This window comes from Palaemon carinicauda, chromosome 6 (genome assembly GCF_036898095.1).
Source record: "Palaemon carinicauda isolate YSFRI2023 chromosome 6, ASM3689809v2, whole genome shotgun sequence".
In the NCBI taxonomy this organism is placed as follows: domain Eukaryota; kingdom Metazoa; phylum Arthropoda; class Malacostraca; order Decapoda; family Palaemonidae; genus Palaemon; species Palaemon carinicauda.
The window spans coordinates 63,514,874-63,531,392 of record NC_090730.1 but is presented as its reverse complement, the minus strand read 5'-3'; positions in this window follow the sequence as shown (position 1 = coordinate 63,531,392).

Here is a 16,519-nt window from a genome sequence, read left to right as displayed (position 1 = left end):
TTGTTTTGATGTTGGTGGTAGAACTTGCGCTTGGAGGGTGATCCTGGCCACTGTCGAAGTTCCAGCTTGAAGATATCAGGGAACTCCCGAAGAAGGGCAGCGTTGGGCTGCGCTACGACAGCAGAGATTGGTGTGATACCCGGACCAGCTCGTAGTGGGCAGGTTCGGCATATCCTGTTGTCAATGAGTCGTTTCCCGGTAACGTCGACGAGTAGGCCATGGTGAGCCAGGAAGTCTGCGCCAAGGAGAGGGTGTCTGATGTCGGCGATGGCGAAGTGCCAGGAGTAAAATTATCATGTTATCGAGATTTTAAGCACCCTAGTCTCATAAAACCTTATGGGAGATCTGTTGGTGACGATGAGCGAGGGAGCATCACTGCTAGGCGCCCAGTTTAGGTCGGCCTGTGAAGTAGGAAATGTTGATTGCATACAGCCGGTATCAACCATAAGCCTCCGGTTGGATACAGAGTCGAGGATGTAGAATCCGATCTTGTTGTGATATGCTACACTGCGGCGACGGTCGATATCGGTGGTGCCTGGCGTCGAAATTTCTTCAGGAACTTGCAGAGGGGCCTTTACTTCATTGCGTTGCTCCCAAACTGCTGGTGGTAGAAACACCAAGTTGGGTTCGTTCTATGGTTCTGCTGCATCAGCTGCAGAGGTTTCTTCTTCATCAGGGCAAGGATTTCATCATCGTTAACAGAGGGCGCTGCCGAGGAGTCGAGGGATGAGCAGCTGAAGGAGGATGATGAGCCAAGGCGGGAAGCCTTGGAGGCTTCGTATAACTTCTGTGCCCTTGATAGGAGGTCATACTTCGGCAGGGTGTCGGTATCGGTGAGCTGGGCTCTCACGTCCTGCGGAAGGCGTCGAAGGAGTATTTCGCGACATAGGCTTATCTCTCGTCATCAACCATTGGCGTCAGTTTTGGGCAGCATGAGAAGTCCTACCAGTTCATCCCATGCTTCTACAGGAGAGGTACCATCCATTGGTCTATTGCTGAGATCAAGGACCTTCTGTGCCCTTGCCGAGACGGAAAGTGAGTATATATTAAGTACTTTGGTTCGCAGGTCGTCGTAGGATACCTGACCGGAGTGAGCATCAAGCCATGGGGAGATCTTGTCAAATACCTCCTCTGGGATGGAGGTCAGGATGATGTCAGCTTTGGCACAGGGGTTATTTAGTTTGGCCACCCTGAAGAGTACGTCCACCCTCAGGAATCAGGAGGCGGTGTTGTGCCGTGAGAACGGTGGCAGCTTGACTTTGGGCGCAGCTAAGTGGTTGCTGGACGCGATGGGCTGGGTGGCTTCGTCATGGCCAGTTGATGTATCAGGCCAAGGGCGTGAGCTGGTTATGTCACATATACTCATTGTTGCGGCCTCACGAAACTGAAGTGTGTGATAAAGCCAAAAGACGTCATAATGTTAATAGCAAAAGGAGATATACGAAGGAAACGCAGCCGTAATTAGTACGTTAATGGCAAGCCAAAACTGCTATTTGTTACAACATCTCCGGGGACACCAGTTATGAAGACAACAAGATGAGCATAGAGAGTCTGACAATTTACTGAACTTCCAACAGTCAGTTAAAGAGTGCGGACGGAAACGTAGCCTGGGAGGGAAACATTTCCAACAGCCAAAATCATTGTGTTTTCATTCAAAATAAATGAACAAATACCAAGGCAGTAGCCTAAGGATATTTACAGTATTATCCATACAAGTAAAGCTTTCAAAGAGTGCAAATCCATTGCATGGAACAAATAATAAAGTTACAATTATCAGAAAAGAGTCCAGGGGGAGGAAACACTGCTGGTAAAACGATGTTTTTACACCAACATTAGTGTCTCCCTTCACTACAGAGCCACCTAGCGGATTAGTTGCACCGTTACCCCATTCATCGTGGAAGCAATCAAATATAAAGCATCAATTGTGAAACAATCAGCTTTCTAAACTTATCTTTATAATGTCAATGACGCCGGCAATCCCTGACTTATGTTCTTCAAAGAAGAAACCCTATACATAGATATAGGTCACATACCGCTTTGCATAGAGAGAGAGAGAGAGAGAGAGAGAGAGACTTTCTTAGAAGGTTTTTCTGGTCTTTTGATATCTTAAGTTAATCAATTTTCCTGTTGAACATTCAGATTTATTTTTACCGAACAAAAACCATTAACAGCAGAGCCCATGGCAAGCTGCTTCTATAAAATACAGATTTGTATACATATCTGTAGCAGAGCAGACAAACATGTAAAGTTTCTCTAATTTTCATAGAAATCTTTAAGAAAGAAAGATCTCTCAATCTCTATAAACAATTAAATATCAAAGTAACATAAGGATGTATCTGCGTGGCATATCACCCTTCGAATAAGCTCGAGTTTGGTGGTCGTTCGACAGTCGCCAACATCAGACACCAATTTCTGTTTGGAATCTCGACGCAGGGAGAGAGATTAGGCCCGAGAGACTGACCAAGACCTAAAGAGCATTTCTCAGAACCGACGAAATATGTCATTGGGCGAGAAAACACGTTTGATATGGCGCCGTTTGTGGGTGGCGGCGTTGTGTATTTGTTGCTTGAAAGATTTTTATGATAATGCTCATCTGAGTGATGCTAAGGTTAATACACACACACATACTTACACACACGCACACACACACACACACACACACATATATATATATATATATATATGGAAAGGCTGCTTTGAAGATGATAGGAAGGAGAAATGAGTGTAAGAGGATATGACTCGGAACAGGTATAATTGAAAAAAACGGTGACCCAGAATAGAGAAAAATCTGGAAACACACACACACACACACACACAACACATATATATATATATATATATATATAGTATATATATATATATATATATATAAATGTATATATACACATATATACTGTATTAATACATATATAAATACATATAAATATATGTGTATATATATATATATATATATACATATATATATATATATATATGTGTGTGTATATATATATATATATATGTATATATAATATATATGCATTTAGATATATATATATATATATATATATGTATATATATATATATATATAATGTATATATATGTATATATATATATATATATATAAACATATATATATATACATAATATATATATATATATATACGCATATATATATATATATATATACATATATATGCGCAATCTGTTTAACATTTTGTCTTTATAACATTATACACTTATTCAGCCAGATATCAATTTGAAAATAGGATGGTTATTATCAGGAGAGAGAGAGAGAGAGAGAGAGGAGAGGAGAGAGAGAGGAGATGAGAGAGAGAGAGAGAGAGAGAGAGAGAGAGAGAGTAATCTTATATAAAACTAAATCATAAACATTTTCGTTTTGGTTTCCCTCTGTGGCGTATCCCATAGTTTCTGTAATGATTTTCATTTCTTGCACATACTGAAGCTAAGTTTCTGGAGAGCGATAATGATCTGTATAAGTCAAAGAGAGAGAAAAAAATAAGAACCGCTGTAGGAAATAACATAAGAAAATACAAATAACTGAAAAGACATCGTTAAGGAGACAGCCGACCATTCCAGCCTTGCTTACTTCTGGGAAAGTGTTTGCCCTAAAGAGATTACTTTTGGAAACTATGGTAATACTCAATACACAAACACATTCTTTTCTTTGGGACGTGTCCAGAGTTTAGTCTTATTTATAATTGATGTTCTCGTAAAGTTAGAGAAAGCATTTTCTCGTTAAGCAAAATTGCTAGAAATCCCTTCTGCGCAAAAATGGGATAAGAAACAGTAAAAAAAAAACTATCTTTTGTTGCCTTAACAAATGTTGAAAGATAGAAACATATTACTTGTATATTTTTAAATACGATTAAGTTGTTAATGCATAACGAGATTAGCGAGGAGTGAATATTTGAAAATTATGATTATCTTTCAAAATGGAAACTGATGTTATGGGCCAATAGGTTTGGGAAGGCCTATTATATAAAATTGCACTAAGAGAGAGAGAGAGAGAGAGAGAGAGAGAGAGAGAGAGAGAGAGTGGAATAGCGTACATCGCTGACATTTCCATAGTTTCAAAGAAATGAAAATGTTTATTTCTATGGCACCATTAGCCGTTTTTTCGTCTTTATGTAATTGGGGAGACCAAATGGTGATCGTGCCATTCCAGTATTAGATTGCCGAATAAGTAGTTCATAATAAGATGCAAATGGAGACAGAAAAGTAAAACCTGGGAATTTGGCTGATGCCCTCCGGCAACAACTTAGAATTCCTCTATTTTTATACAAATATCTCATTTTTTCTTCCATCCGATTAAGGTGCCTTTTTACCATAGCCTCACTGGATACAAATCAGCATCTCTTAGTTTCGTCAACGTCTTTCTGGATTGGATACTTTGCGCCCTTTTCTCTCTCTTGTCTCAACTTGTTTCTGAGCAAGTTCAGTTGTTACAGAGGCATTTTATGGCCCAGTTACGTCGGCCTCCGAACAATGATTATACTCATCCCACGAGTCAGGACATTAAAAAGGAAACTCGTATCTTGCCAGTAATTGCTAAATGTGATGTGTCACTGAGTTTGAGTTATGGAATCATTCTCCATGTTAGGGAAGAAGATAATCCCTTCCTATATTGACTATGGAAGCCCAGCAGAGAGAGAGAGAGAGAGAGAGAGAGAGAGAGAGAGAGAGAGAGAGAGAGAGATTTGGGATTTTGAGGTTTCTTACTTTTCAATTTTACTTGACAAGTATTCGTACAATTGAAGTAAAGCAGCGTTATAAACTAGTTGAACTATTTTTAGATAAACCTTAGGAAGGAAAAGTTATTTTATGCCCTCCAAATTTTCCTAATTGATAAAACAAACAACTGATTTATTACCATGTATTATTCCTCAGTACTTCACAGTAAACTTTCGATTTGTAAATCAAGATCATATTTTCTGTGCTATTGCTACTAGAGATCAAAAACCTCTACCAAGAACTTGGAACCTCTGCAAAAGTTTCATAGGATTAACCATTGCGTTTTTAGGCCTAACTAAAAGTAAGTAGAATATAACGCTATAAACTAAGGCTTTCCTGCCTCGGTAATACTGTACTTCTTATCTTTACTTTCGTATTTCTCTTTGAAGATAACTCACTTTTGTTATTTATTCAAGGGAGTTTTGTTTCAGCAATTCAAGGATTAGACAATATTTTTGTTTCTTAAGATTATTGCATTGGTATCTATTCACTTTAATTTTCTTGTAAGAATTAGATATTTGTCACTGTAACTGAGTTTGAATTTTCCATCTCTGGCTTCAACGCTCAATAAATCCTCAGATGCTGAGGACAAAAAAGATCACATTGGTATTTTGGTTCAGGCAGAAACGTTAATCCTTGCTATGCAATATCGCAAAATAAATATGTGGTTAAACGTGAAAAGGGTGTATTATTAACAATTCTTTATATATATATATATTTACATTATTTCTATTCTTGCTCAAATAGTTTATGAAGAAATATGCTATGCTTAATCCCTTAAGACTCAAGGTATTGTCCGCTTTCGAATAAGTTTGGCATCTAAGGGGGTGAGTGAATAGAATATGGTTTTCTAGCTTCCTTGTGACATCCTGAATCACATTCAGACGTTAACAGGAACAAAACTCAGGACTAGTGGTAGATATTCAGCTTTTTAGCCAAGATTTTCACGACAGCTAATCATTTAGATAAAAATGGGTACTGATGTGGAAATATGTGAAAAATATTTTATTATTCAATATCTCTTATTAGAATGTATTCATCAAACTTAATTAAAGCAATATACAACCACCTGATTCCTCTTGTACACTTTTGCATACTCATATTAGCTGTTGGTTCCAATGATATTAGATATGTCTTTCACACTTCGGGTAAAAGGACCACTTGAGTCCTAAAACTCTTTTTTTTAATTTATTTTTTTATTATTACTCTCATTATCATTAATACTATTTTTTCTCTATTATTACCATCATTATTATTAAAACCCTAGCTGTAACTCTAGACGAAAGAACAGATGTCTAGCTACCTCAATAAGAAGAGCAAACGATTAATGAAAAGGAAATATTCAAGTTAACTATAAAATGAAAAAGAGAATTAAAAAATAAATCCTCAGCTTATCCAGTAATTTGGTGCCCACCAACTTATTGCCATTTACGGAGGTTTGGAAAAAGATACTTTATCACAGGAAATGGTACTTTACCATTAGAATTCAATTGTATTAATTCAAATTTAAGATTGTAGTAAAGTATTAATTTGCTTTTTATTCACGCTACTAACTAAATAACAAACAACACTTCTTCAGTCGTCTTTCTTTCACTAACTGATAATGTAGCTTGTGTCTTCATTCCTTAGATGTGAGTTACTAGTGTCTTTTTTCCAATAAGTATCTTGAAGTGACTTCACAAATCCGGATTTCACTATCGTCGTATGATACCTCAAGTTAAGAGAATCACGCAAACCTAAAACATGAAGCTGCTGTTTTATAGAAATCTCAATTGTATTGTTAATTCTGAGAGCGTAGCTGTACACAAAATAGGGAACAATTCTTCAAACTTGTACTTTAATAACTACCATCACAAATTTCTTCGGCCCATGAGAATATTAAAGAATATAGAAGGGGAAGTCATTTGAAAAGATAGCTTAGTAGTAATATGTATTAGAACTTTGGAAAAATAGCCTGCAGTATCTAATAGCTTCAGCTTTGAATAAAAAAGGAGGACGAATAATATTATGTTGACCAGGCTGACATGAGTCTTTTTATCGTTTATATATGACATATGTTTTTGACGTTGTTAATAGTTTATATAGGGCATATGTGTTTTGACGCTGTTACTGTTTTTAGAATGATATATTGTTAATTTATTCTCATCATCTATTTATTTCATTATTTCCTCTCCTCACCGGGCTATTTTTCCCTGTTGGAGCCCTTGGGCTTATAGCATCGAGCTTTTCCAACTAGGGTTGTAGCTTGGCTAGTAATAATAATAATAATAATGAATTCGTCTTGAGATATTCAGTTTTGGATTGTTCCTGCAACTGTATGTTGCATTCATCAACCCTTGCGTAGAAAATCCTTCCATCAACAAAATTCGGAGCGGAATTGAAAGTCATCTTTCTCAGCAATCAGGATTAGAAGTCTATCTGATATTGACCTTAAATCATGTCTCTTATATTCTGGAAAATCGATATCTTTACCTTCATTCTTCTCTTTTCTCCAAGTAGCCCTGTAAATGAATTTCCATTTCATATGGGGCTTTAAAAATATTTTTCTGTTAATAATTTAGATATATTTTCCATGTGTGATCTTATATTAGTAGGCTAAGTATCTTCAATATTTTTTTTTCTCATTGTGGTGAAATATAAAATAAATTAGTTTTTTTTACATAATATCGCCATGATGCAAAAATATACTTTCATTAAGTTCTTTATCAATTTGGAACTTAATTTTCATACCTTTCCTACTACAACTAAACATTCAATTCTTTACTCTATGGTGATTTAGCAATGTTAGTTGTAGCTAAAAAAAGAACATGAAACAAGTGATTATAGAAATTTTTTTTCTAGATCTTAGCATTTTGAAATAATTCACTATTCGGAGAAACTTCTCACCGAGTGATTGACAACTTTGGTCGTGAATGGATAAATTTCAAATCAGTGATGTTGTCTAACGGGAGATGTCATACTTCCCTACTGGTACTTTATATCAAATAATATCTTTCGGTTTTAATTTTTTTTTCTCCACGATTCTTGACTTTTGTTTCTTGCATTTATATTACAATTGATATCATAAAAATAATCTTATTTTGTCTAGAGCAGTTTTTATTCTTACTATCCAGAAGTACTTTTACTCATTAGAGAAGGAAAAAAATGGACATACTTTTGATTTCAAGACACAAGTTACTTATAGGATGTGAATGTACTCTTTTCTCTGATAATTTTCGACAGTTTCACATTCGAAGTCTCTTCAGAAAAACAAAAACAAAAAACATGAGACAAAAACTCGCGGAAAAAGCAAAGATGTAAACAGCTAAAGATTTTCGTTGAACAAAAGTCTCCCAAACACAGGAAATCAACACAGAAATCAACAGGTGATCTAAAAAGAAAGAATTGCTCAAATTCTATTTCCATCATCAACATAAATCACCATTATTAATAAAGAATCTTTTGGTATGGCTAATATCCCTTTCTTAGGTTTATTCACCAAATATCAGAGGTTGATGGTTTTGACAAATATGTTGTCCTAAACATCAAAGTACCGAAGCAAACTGGCTGACAGATTTACTCGAACTACAGTAGTTTATTTGCTTTACGGTGAATACTAACAGTAACTATTGACCAATAAATATTAATTGTCATTGATTTTAAATAACAGTAAACTCGAAATCCAATAACGAAAGAAAATTATTTTTTTTTATAAGGGATACTGTTTTTAGCCAACATGATTTACTTTAATGAATAACACTTTATGCAAAATAAAACATTCATCGCTGAAGAAAGCAAGTGTCATTTACATTATTTATGGATAACAGGAATAAATGAAAGGGAAATGGCGGTCATTGAGAAGGATTGCAGAAAAACAAGTATCTCTCTCTCTCTCTCTCTCTCTCTCTCTCTCTCTCTCTCTCTCTCTCTCTCTCTCTCTCTCTCTCTCTCTCTCTCTCTCTCTTCTATGAGTATGAACACACACAGACACCTCAGTCAAATCCTCTGATGAAATCATAAATCTTTTGAAAGTTGTAGATTTTCGTAGTACTTGATTTTTAGTTCATTATTCGTAAATTTTTTGGACGCTATAGATTATAGGTTTTAATGAAGCTCATCTAAGATGCCAGCTCATCTAAGAAACATATCAGGAGTGAGCGTAGATGTGTTTAAGAATAAGCTCGATAAACACCAAAGATGCATCCCAGACCATCCAAGACTGTAAGATGCAAAATACACCGGAAGATGCATTAGTAACTCTCTGGTGGATATACGAGGTGCCTCACACTGAGGGACCTGAGGAACCCAAACATAGAATAAGGTAAGTCTCTCTCTCTCTCTCTCTCTCTCTCTCTCTCTCTCTCTCTCTCTCTCTCTCTCTCATTTTGAATATCAATATAACATAAAGGAAAAGAAAATCTTCTTCCAACTGACATTCTTCTTTCATCTCAATAAGTAAAAATTTCAAAGCGAGGAGATTACCTTACGTTATTTTAGAAAAGATGAATCTTTAAAAAATCAACTTAAAAGGCAAATACTTTCCTCTCTTATATACATTTCTTTTATTTCTGTTATTTTCCCGTGATCGTTCGTCTTCTAATAAGAAAATGTGAAAATGTGACATCGTTTAATTCAGTCACTTCAGAGGTTTTGAACATCAATGTTTAGCAAAAACTCTCTTTTTGATTGATTTTATCATTTTTGACATTTAGACTTTTTTTGATAGACCACAGTCATAATGGTGGCCCCCTCCGCATTAACATTGCTCTTACGCTTCTCAAGTAACTGAGAGTGTTGGATTTTTTGTTTTACTAATTAGGAAAGTCAGTATTAATCAATTATCTTAAAGTTTCTCTTAGGTCTACGACTGAAATCATTTTTAAAAAATAATAATGACTTTACTCGAGATGGTACCAGAGTTATTATTATTATTATTATTATTATTATTATTATTATTATTATTATTATTATTATTATTATTATTATTATTATTATTATTATTATTATTATTATTATTCTTTGTCTGCATCTTTTCCCACCTTTATGTGGGGTTGATGTTTCTGGCCAGCGCTCTCCATCCATCTCCGTCACACACTCCATCGCCGGCCAATACCCCCGATAATCATTATTATTATTATTATTATTATTATTATTATTATTATTATTATTATTATTATTATTATTATTATTATTATTATTATTACTAACCTAGCTACAATCCTAGTTGGAGAAACAAGATGCTATGACCCCAAGGGCTTCAACAGTAAAATATAGCCCTGTGAGGAAAGGAAATAAGGAAACAAATAAATGATATAAGAAGTAATGAACAATTAGAATAAAATATTTCAAAAAGATTAACTACTTCAAAACAGATATTTCATATATAAACTATGAAAACCTATTTCAGCCTGTTTAACTTAAAAACATATGCTGAAAGTTTGAACGTTTTAAGCTCTACTGATTCAACTTCCCAATTAGGCAGACCATTCCACAACTTTCTCACAGCTGGAATAAAACTTCTAGAATACTATGTAGTATTGAGCTTCATGATCGAGAAGGCCTGACTATTAGACTTAACTGCATGCTTACTATTTCGAACAGGATGGAACTGTCCGGGAAAATCTGGATGTAAAGGATGATCAGAATTATAAAAAAAATCTTATGCAACATACATAACGAACTAATTCAACGACGGTGCCAGAGATTAATATATACATCAGGAATAAGAAATTTAATGGACCATAAGTTCCTGTTCAACAAATTAAGATGATAATCAGCAGCTGAAGACCAGACAGGAGAACAATACTCGAAACAAGGTAAAATGAAAGCATTAAAACACTTCCTGAGAATAGATTGGTCACCGAAAATCTTAAAAGACTTTCTTAATAACCCAATTTTTTGAGCAATTGAAGAAGACACAGACCTAACGTGTTTCTTTAAAGTAAATTTGCTGTCGAGAATCACACCTAGAATTTTATGAGAGTCATACAAAGTTAAAGAAACTTCATCAATTCTGAGATCCAGATGTTAAGTAGCCACTGTCCTTGATCTACTTACAATCATACTTTGAGTTTTATTAGGATTCAACTTCATACCCCATAATTAGCACCAAGCACTAATTTTAACTAGATCTCTATTAACAGATTCACCAACCCAATATCTGCATTCAGGAGATGAAATTGATGCAAAGAGAGTAGCATCATTTCCATATGCAACAAGATTTCTAGGCAAAATCCCATGTCATGTGTATATAGTATGAAAAGTAATGGGCCAAGAACTCTACCCTGAGGAACACCAGATATCACATTCCTATACTCACTATAGTGCCCATCATCAACAACTCAGCCATATATTACTTAAAAATTCAACAGTGATGCTAACGAAAGACCCACCAACTCCCAACTGTTTGAATTCGAAAACAAGAGCCTCATGATTAACACGGTCAAAGGCAGCATTAAAATCAAGGCCAATCATACGAACTTCCTGACCACAATCAAGAGATTTTTGTACAGCATTGGAGTTTGTAAGGTCATCACATGCTCCAAGGCCTTTACGAAAACCAAATTGCAAACTAGGGAACAGATGATTACCTTCAGCAAACCTATTAAGACGTTTTGACAAAAGACGTTCAAAATCTTTAGATAACATGGGAGTTTTGGAAATTGTGTGGTAATTAGTTGGACTTGAGCCATCCAAAACACATTTGCATAGTGAAGTAATATTACTAATTCTTCATCAAATGCTAAAAGCTCCTCATCTTACTAACTTGCGCAAAATAAAAGCTAAGTTTAGAGTAAGAAATGTGTGGTCTTTATAAAAAACCAAGAAAAAAAAACATTTACATCTACACCTCCATAAGCATAAATATCATCAGGAGAACTTTAATCTCACGAGATTGAGAAGCTTAACTAGTTAGATTAGCCTCAGGAAAACAGGAATGAGGAAGTTCGAGTTTCTCATTACTCTGCTTACTGTCAAACACATAAGCCAAAGGAGTTGCCTTTTCCTTTGGACACAGAGCCATTTGGTTTAAGTAAAGGAGGAACTGTTGCATCTACACCAAAGATTTAAGGTAGTCCACCACTTATGTTTCTGGTTTGTACTAGAAAAGGTTTTTGTTATGGTTAGAATGTATTTCTTTTCAGTTACTGCATAAACCTTCAGAGCGAAAGCTCTAAGCTAAGTATGGTTATTCCACGTCAAATCTGATCTTTTACCCTTCCAAAGATAATAGGATTCCTGCCTCGCTAAATAAACACGCCTACAATCATCATTGAACCATGGTTTGTCCTTCATTTGGTACCTGAGCACACGAGAAGGGATACGCCTATCAGTTATAGTAGACTCTCATTCAAATGGACAACAGGATCAACATTACGAGAACATTGTGACCAATTCAACCCCAAAATATCATACAAAAGCCTATTCAGGTCTGCATTGAATTTTACATAAATCTTACATGAGTATGGTACATGAATCTTACAGTCTTGTGACGGGCCGAGAGAGGAGTTGTGAAATCAAAGGCAGATTGGAAACGACTGAGTTATATTGTTGTGGAACACTCTCCTTATATACAAAACCTCAAGGCAACAGGACATGACAAGTTCACAAGACAGACAAAATCACAGAGGAAAAACCAGACCTGAATTTTCATGTTCGTTTTAGTGCGAGGGAAGAGCGAAGATACAACCATAATATATACAAAAGGAATTATGTACAATTGTGTGAAACACGGTTGGTACATGGCTCCCCCCCTAAAAATGACATACTGTACATGTTAAATAGGGCGCCCTGATCTAGAGAGGCGAACTGTAGGCGGGTCATCTGGCAGAAGATAAGCAGGTTTTAGACGATCAATGGAGACCCAGTCTTCTTTGCCCCGAATGTTTAGGAGGAATGCTTTTGGACTGCGTCGGATCACAAGGTAAGGTCCCGTGTAAGGGGGCGTTAACGGTGGCTTGCTGGTGTCGTTGCGCAGGAAGACGTACATTGCAGAGTGCAAGTCCGTTGGTATGTGATGCTTCGCTGGGGGCTTGTAAGTCTGGTGGCACGGAGTAAATTTTCCCACGACGTGACGTATGCGCTGGAGATCGTCAGAGGAGGTTGTAGAAGGAAAAAACTCGGCAGGGACGACCAACGGGTCGCCATACACCATTTCGGCTGCCGAGACGTCGAGGGCGTCTTTAGGAGTGGTCCTTAGTCCAAGGAGGACCCAGGGAAGCTGAGTAAACCAGTTGCAATCCTTGCAGCGGGACATCAAAGCTGCTTTGAGGGTGCGATGAAAACGTTCAACCATTCCATTGGCAGCGGGGTTGTAGGCCGTTGTGTGATGTAGGGTGATGCCCAGGAGATTCGCTAATGACGTCCATAATTGAGAGGTTCCCCTGTCAGAAGTAATATGCTCAGGGATACCGAATCTTGAAATCCATCCAGAGAGTAAGGCAGATGTACATGAGGCGGACATTGCAGTTTCCATGGGAATGGCTTCAGGCCAACGAGTGGAGCAGTCGATGACGGTAAACAGGTAACGATGTCCTTGTGATGTGGGTAGGGGCCTACAACGTCGACGTGAATGTGTCTGAAACGACACTGAGGTTGAGGAAAGGTGCCCACTCTTGAATCCGTGTGTCGATGTACTTTGGAAGTTTGGCAAGAAGTACAGGAACGGACCCAATCCTTAGCTTCCTTAGAAATGCCATGCCAAATGAACTTTGCCTTCAGCAGCTGTGCAGTAGAACGGCACGAGGGATGTGAAAGGCCGTGGATGAAATCAAACACCTGTCGGCGCATGGGAGCAGGAATAAAAGGTCGCGGTCTACCAGTACTGACGTCACAGAGGAGGGTGGTGTTGGAGTTTTCGAGGGGAAAATCCTCCCAACGGAGGGACGTGCAGGATGTCCTACAAGCTTGATACTCTGGATCCTGTCGTTGGGCTTCAGCCAGGGCGTTGTAATCCAATCCCAGTTGAACGGCAGCCAACGTGTTTCTTGACAGGGCATCGGCAACGGGATTCATTTTCCCAGGGACGTATTGGAGGGTGCAATTGTATTCAGCCACGGCGGAGAGATGTCGGCGTTGACGGGCGGACCAGGCGTCAGACTGCAGAGTAAAGGCGTTCACCAGAGGCATGTGGTCTGTGCGAATGACGAAGGGCGTACCTTCTAAGAAATGGCGAAAGTGACGGACAGCCAGGTGCAACGCCAGCAATTCTCGATCGAAGGTAGAATAACCCGATTCTGCCTTGGACACTTTTCTGCTGAAGAAGTCCAATGGGCGGGGCGAGCCTTTGACCACCTGCTCGAGTACTGCACCAATAGCAACGTCGCTGGCATCGGTGGAGAGAAGGAGAGGGGCGTGTGGGATAGGAAAAGTGAGAGCCGCAGCAGTTGATAGGGCCTTCTTTGCATTGCAGAAGGCTGCTTCTTGAAGGGGACCCCACTTCAGGTCCTTTGGCTTGCCCTTGAGGGAGGCGTAGAGGGGAGCAAGAGTGGCGGCAATGGCTGGCAGAAAGCGGTGATAATAGTTGATCATGCCCAAGAATTCCTGCAGAGCTTTGACGGTCGAGGGCACGGGGAAATTCTGAACGGCTGCTACCTTCTCTGGGAGGGGATGGACTCCTTCAGGAGTGATACGGTGCCCTAAGAACGACACTTCGTTGGCACTAAAGTTACACTTGTCGTACCGGACTACAAGGCCGTTTTGTTGCAGGCGGTCGAGCACGATGCGCAGGTGACGGAGGTGTTCCTCTTTTGAAGGGGAGAACACAAGTATGTCGTCCACATAACATACACAGAAAGGGAGGTCCCCTAAGATGCCATCCATGAGACGTTGAAACGTTGCCCCAGCATTACGAAGGCCAAAACAGGAGTAATTGAAGGTGTATGTACCAAACGGAGTGGTGATGGCGGTCTTGGGGATGTCTTCTGGGTTCATAGGCACCTGATAATACCCCTTCAGGAGGTCAAGCGTAGAGAAAACCTTTGCTTTGTGCAGGTAGGAGGTTACATCGGCAATGTTTGGGAGGGGGTAGTGATCCGGTTCTGTTTGCATGTTCAGGCGCCTGTAATCCCCGCACGGATGGAGGGAGCCGTCTTTCTTCAGAACGATGTGTAAGGGTGACGACCATGGGCTGGAGGCCTTTTGGCAAAGGCCCATTTTCTCCATTTCGGCGAACGTCTGTTTGGTGGCTGCCAATCGTTCCGGTGCCAGACGTCTGAATTTTGCGAAGACTGGGGTTCCCGTCGTCTTGATATGGTGATAAATACAGTGCTTAGCAGGAACCGTGGGCGTTTGGCGAAGTTCTGGACGGAAAACTTCCGGGTACGACGTGAGGAGGTGGGCGTAGGCATCTGTGGGTGCGCTGATGTGGAGAGCGAGGTTAGAGGGGGCGGGTTGAAGAGGTGTCGACAAGTACGAGTCCGCGTTGACCAATCGTCGGTGGGCGACATCGACCAGAAGGTGGAAATGAGAGAGGAAATCCGCACCGAGGATTGGCATTGTGACGTCAGCAACGAGAAACTTCCAATTGAATTTACCGTTTCCGAACGATAATGTGAGGCTCTCGTAACCGTAGGTGGGTATCGCAGATCCGTTGGCAGCTACCAAGCGGACGTCGGCAGATGTAGACAGACTACGTTGTGCCTTGAAGAGTTTCCTTGGCAAAAGAGAACGACAAGCACCCGTGTCTACCAAAAATCGCACGCCCGTTCCTGCATCCTGTAAAAAGAAAAGATTAGAAACATGGGAGGCCACAGCCACAAGCGATGGCCTACTTACACGTTTTTTGGCCACTGACAATCTTTGGCACATTTCTTCGCGGTTGCCCCGAATCTGAAGTGGTAGTAGCAAAACTGCGGTGGATGGGAGGTAGTAAGTGGCTGTAGAAGTCGTTCGTTGGGGCGCGAGCGATTGGTGAGTGGTGGGCGGCTTTGTCGCCGCTTCGGCACGTCACGGGGTAGGCGTGTATGTCCTACGGCATTCATGTCAGCTTCGGTGTACGTTGAATAGGCATCCTCGTCGTCAGGGGTGGAGGCGTTGATGGAGGTCTTGAAGTGGCTGTCCATAAGGGCGTCGGCTTTGGTCATCAAGTCCTTTATGGGTAAACTATCGACATCGGGTATGTCAGCGCGCACAGGTTCAGGTAAACGGCGTATCCAAAGGGCACGGAGTAGGTTCACCTCACGAGGAGAGCCGTCTGCGGCAGGTTGAAGTCGAGCGATACTGGTCATTTCCCTGAGGGCAAGCGAAGCCCTTTGGTCACCCAACGGTTGTTGCGAGAGCTGAAAAAGCTTTGCTATACGGGCGGCTGGCGACGGCGAGTACTGTTGCAGAAGGTATGATTTGAGGTCGTCATACGCTATTGGGGTGTCTCCTTGTTCACAAAGCCAGTCGGATATTTCTGGGAAGGTGTCCTCGGGTATCGCCGCGAGAACATAATCCGCTTTGGTGGTTGAGCGAGTCACGCCCCTGATACGAAACTGGACTTCTGCACGCTGAAACCAAGCAAACGCCTCTCCGCTGGCAAACGATGAAAGTTTGAATGGAGAGGCCATAGCGCCAACTGCCGTAGAGTCCGTCATAGTAACAACGATGGAGGGGCGAGGGGTGGGGGTGGAAGGCGGTGGAAGCGAGTCGACTTCCGGGGTCACCAATGTAACGGTTCCGAGAGAGGAGTTGTGAAATCAAAGGCAGATTGGAAACGACTGAGTTATATTGTTGTGGAACACTCTCCTTATATACAAAACCTCAAGGCAACAGGACATGACAAGTTCACAAGACAGACAAAATCACAGAGGAAAAACCAGA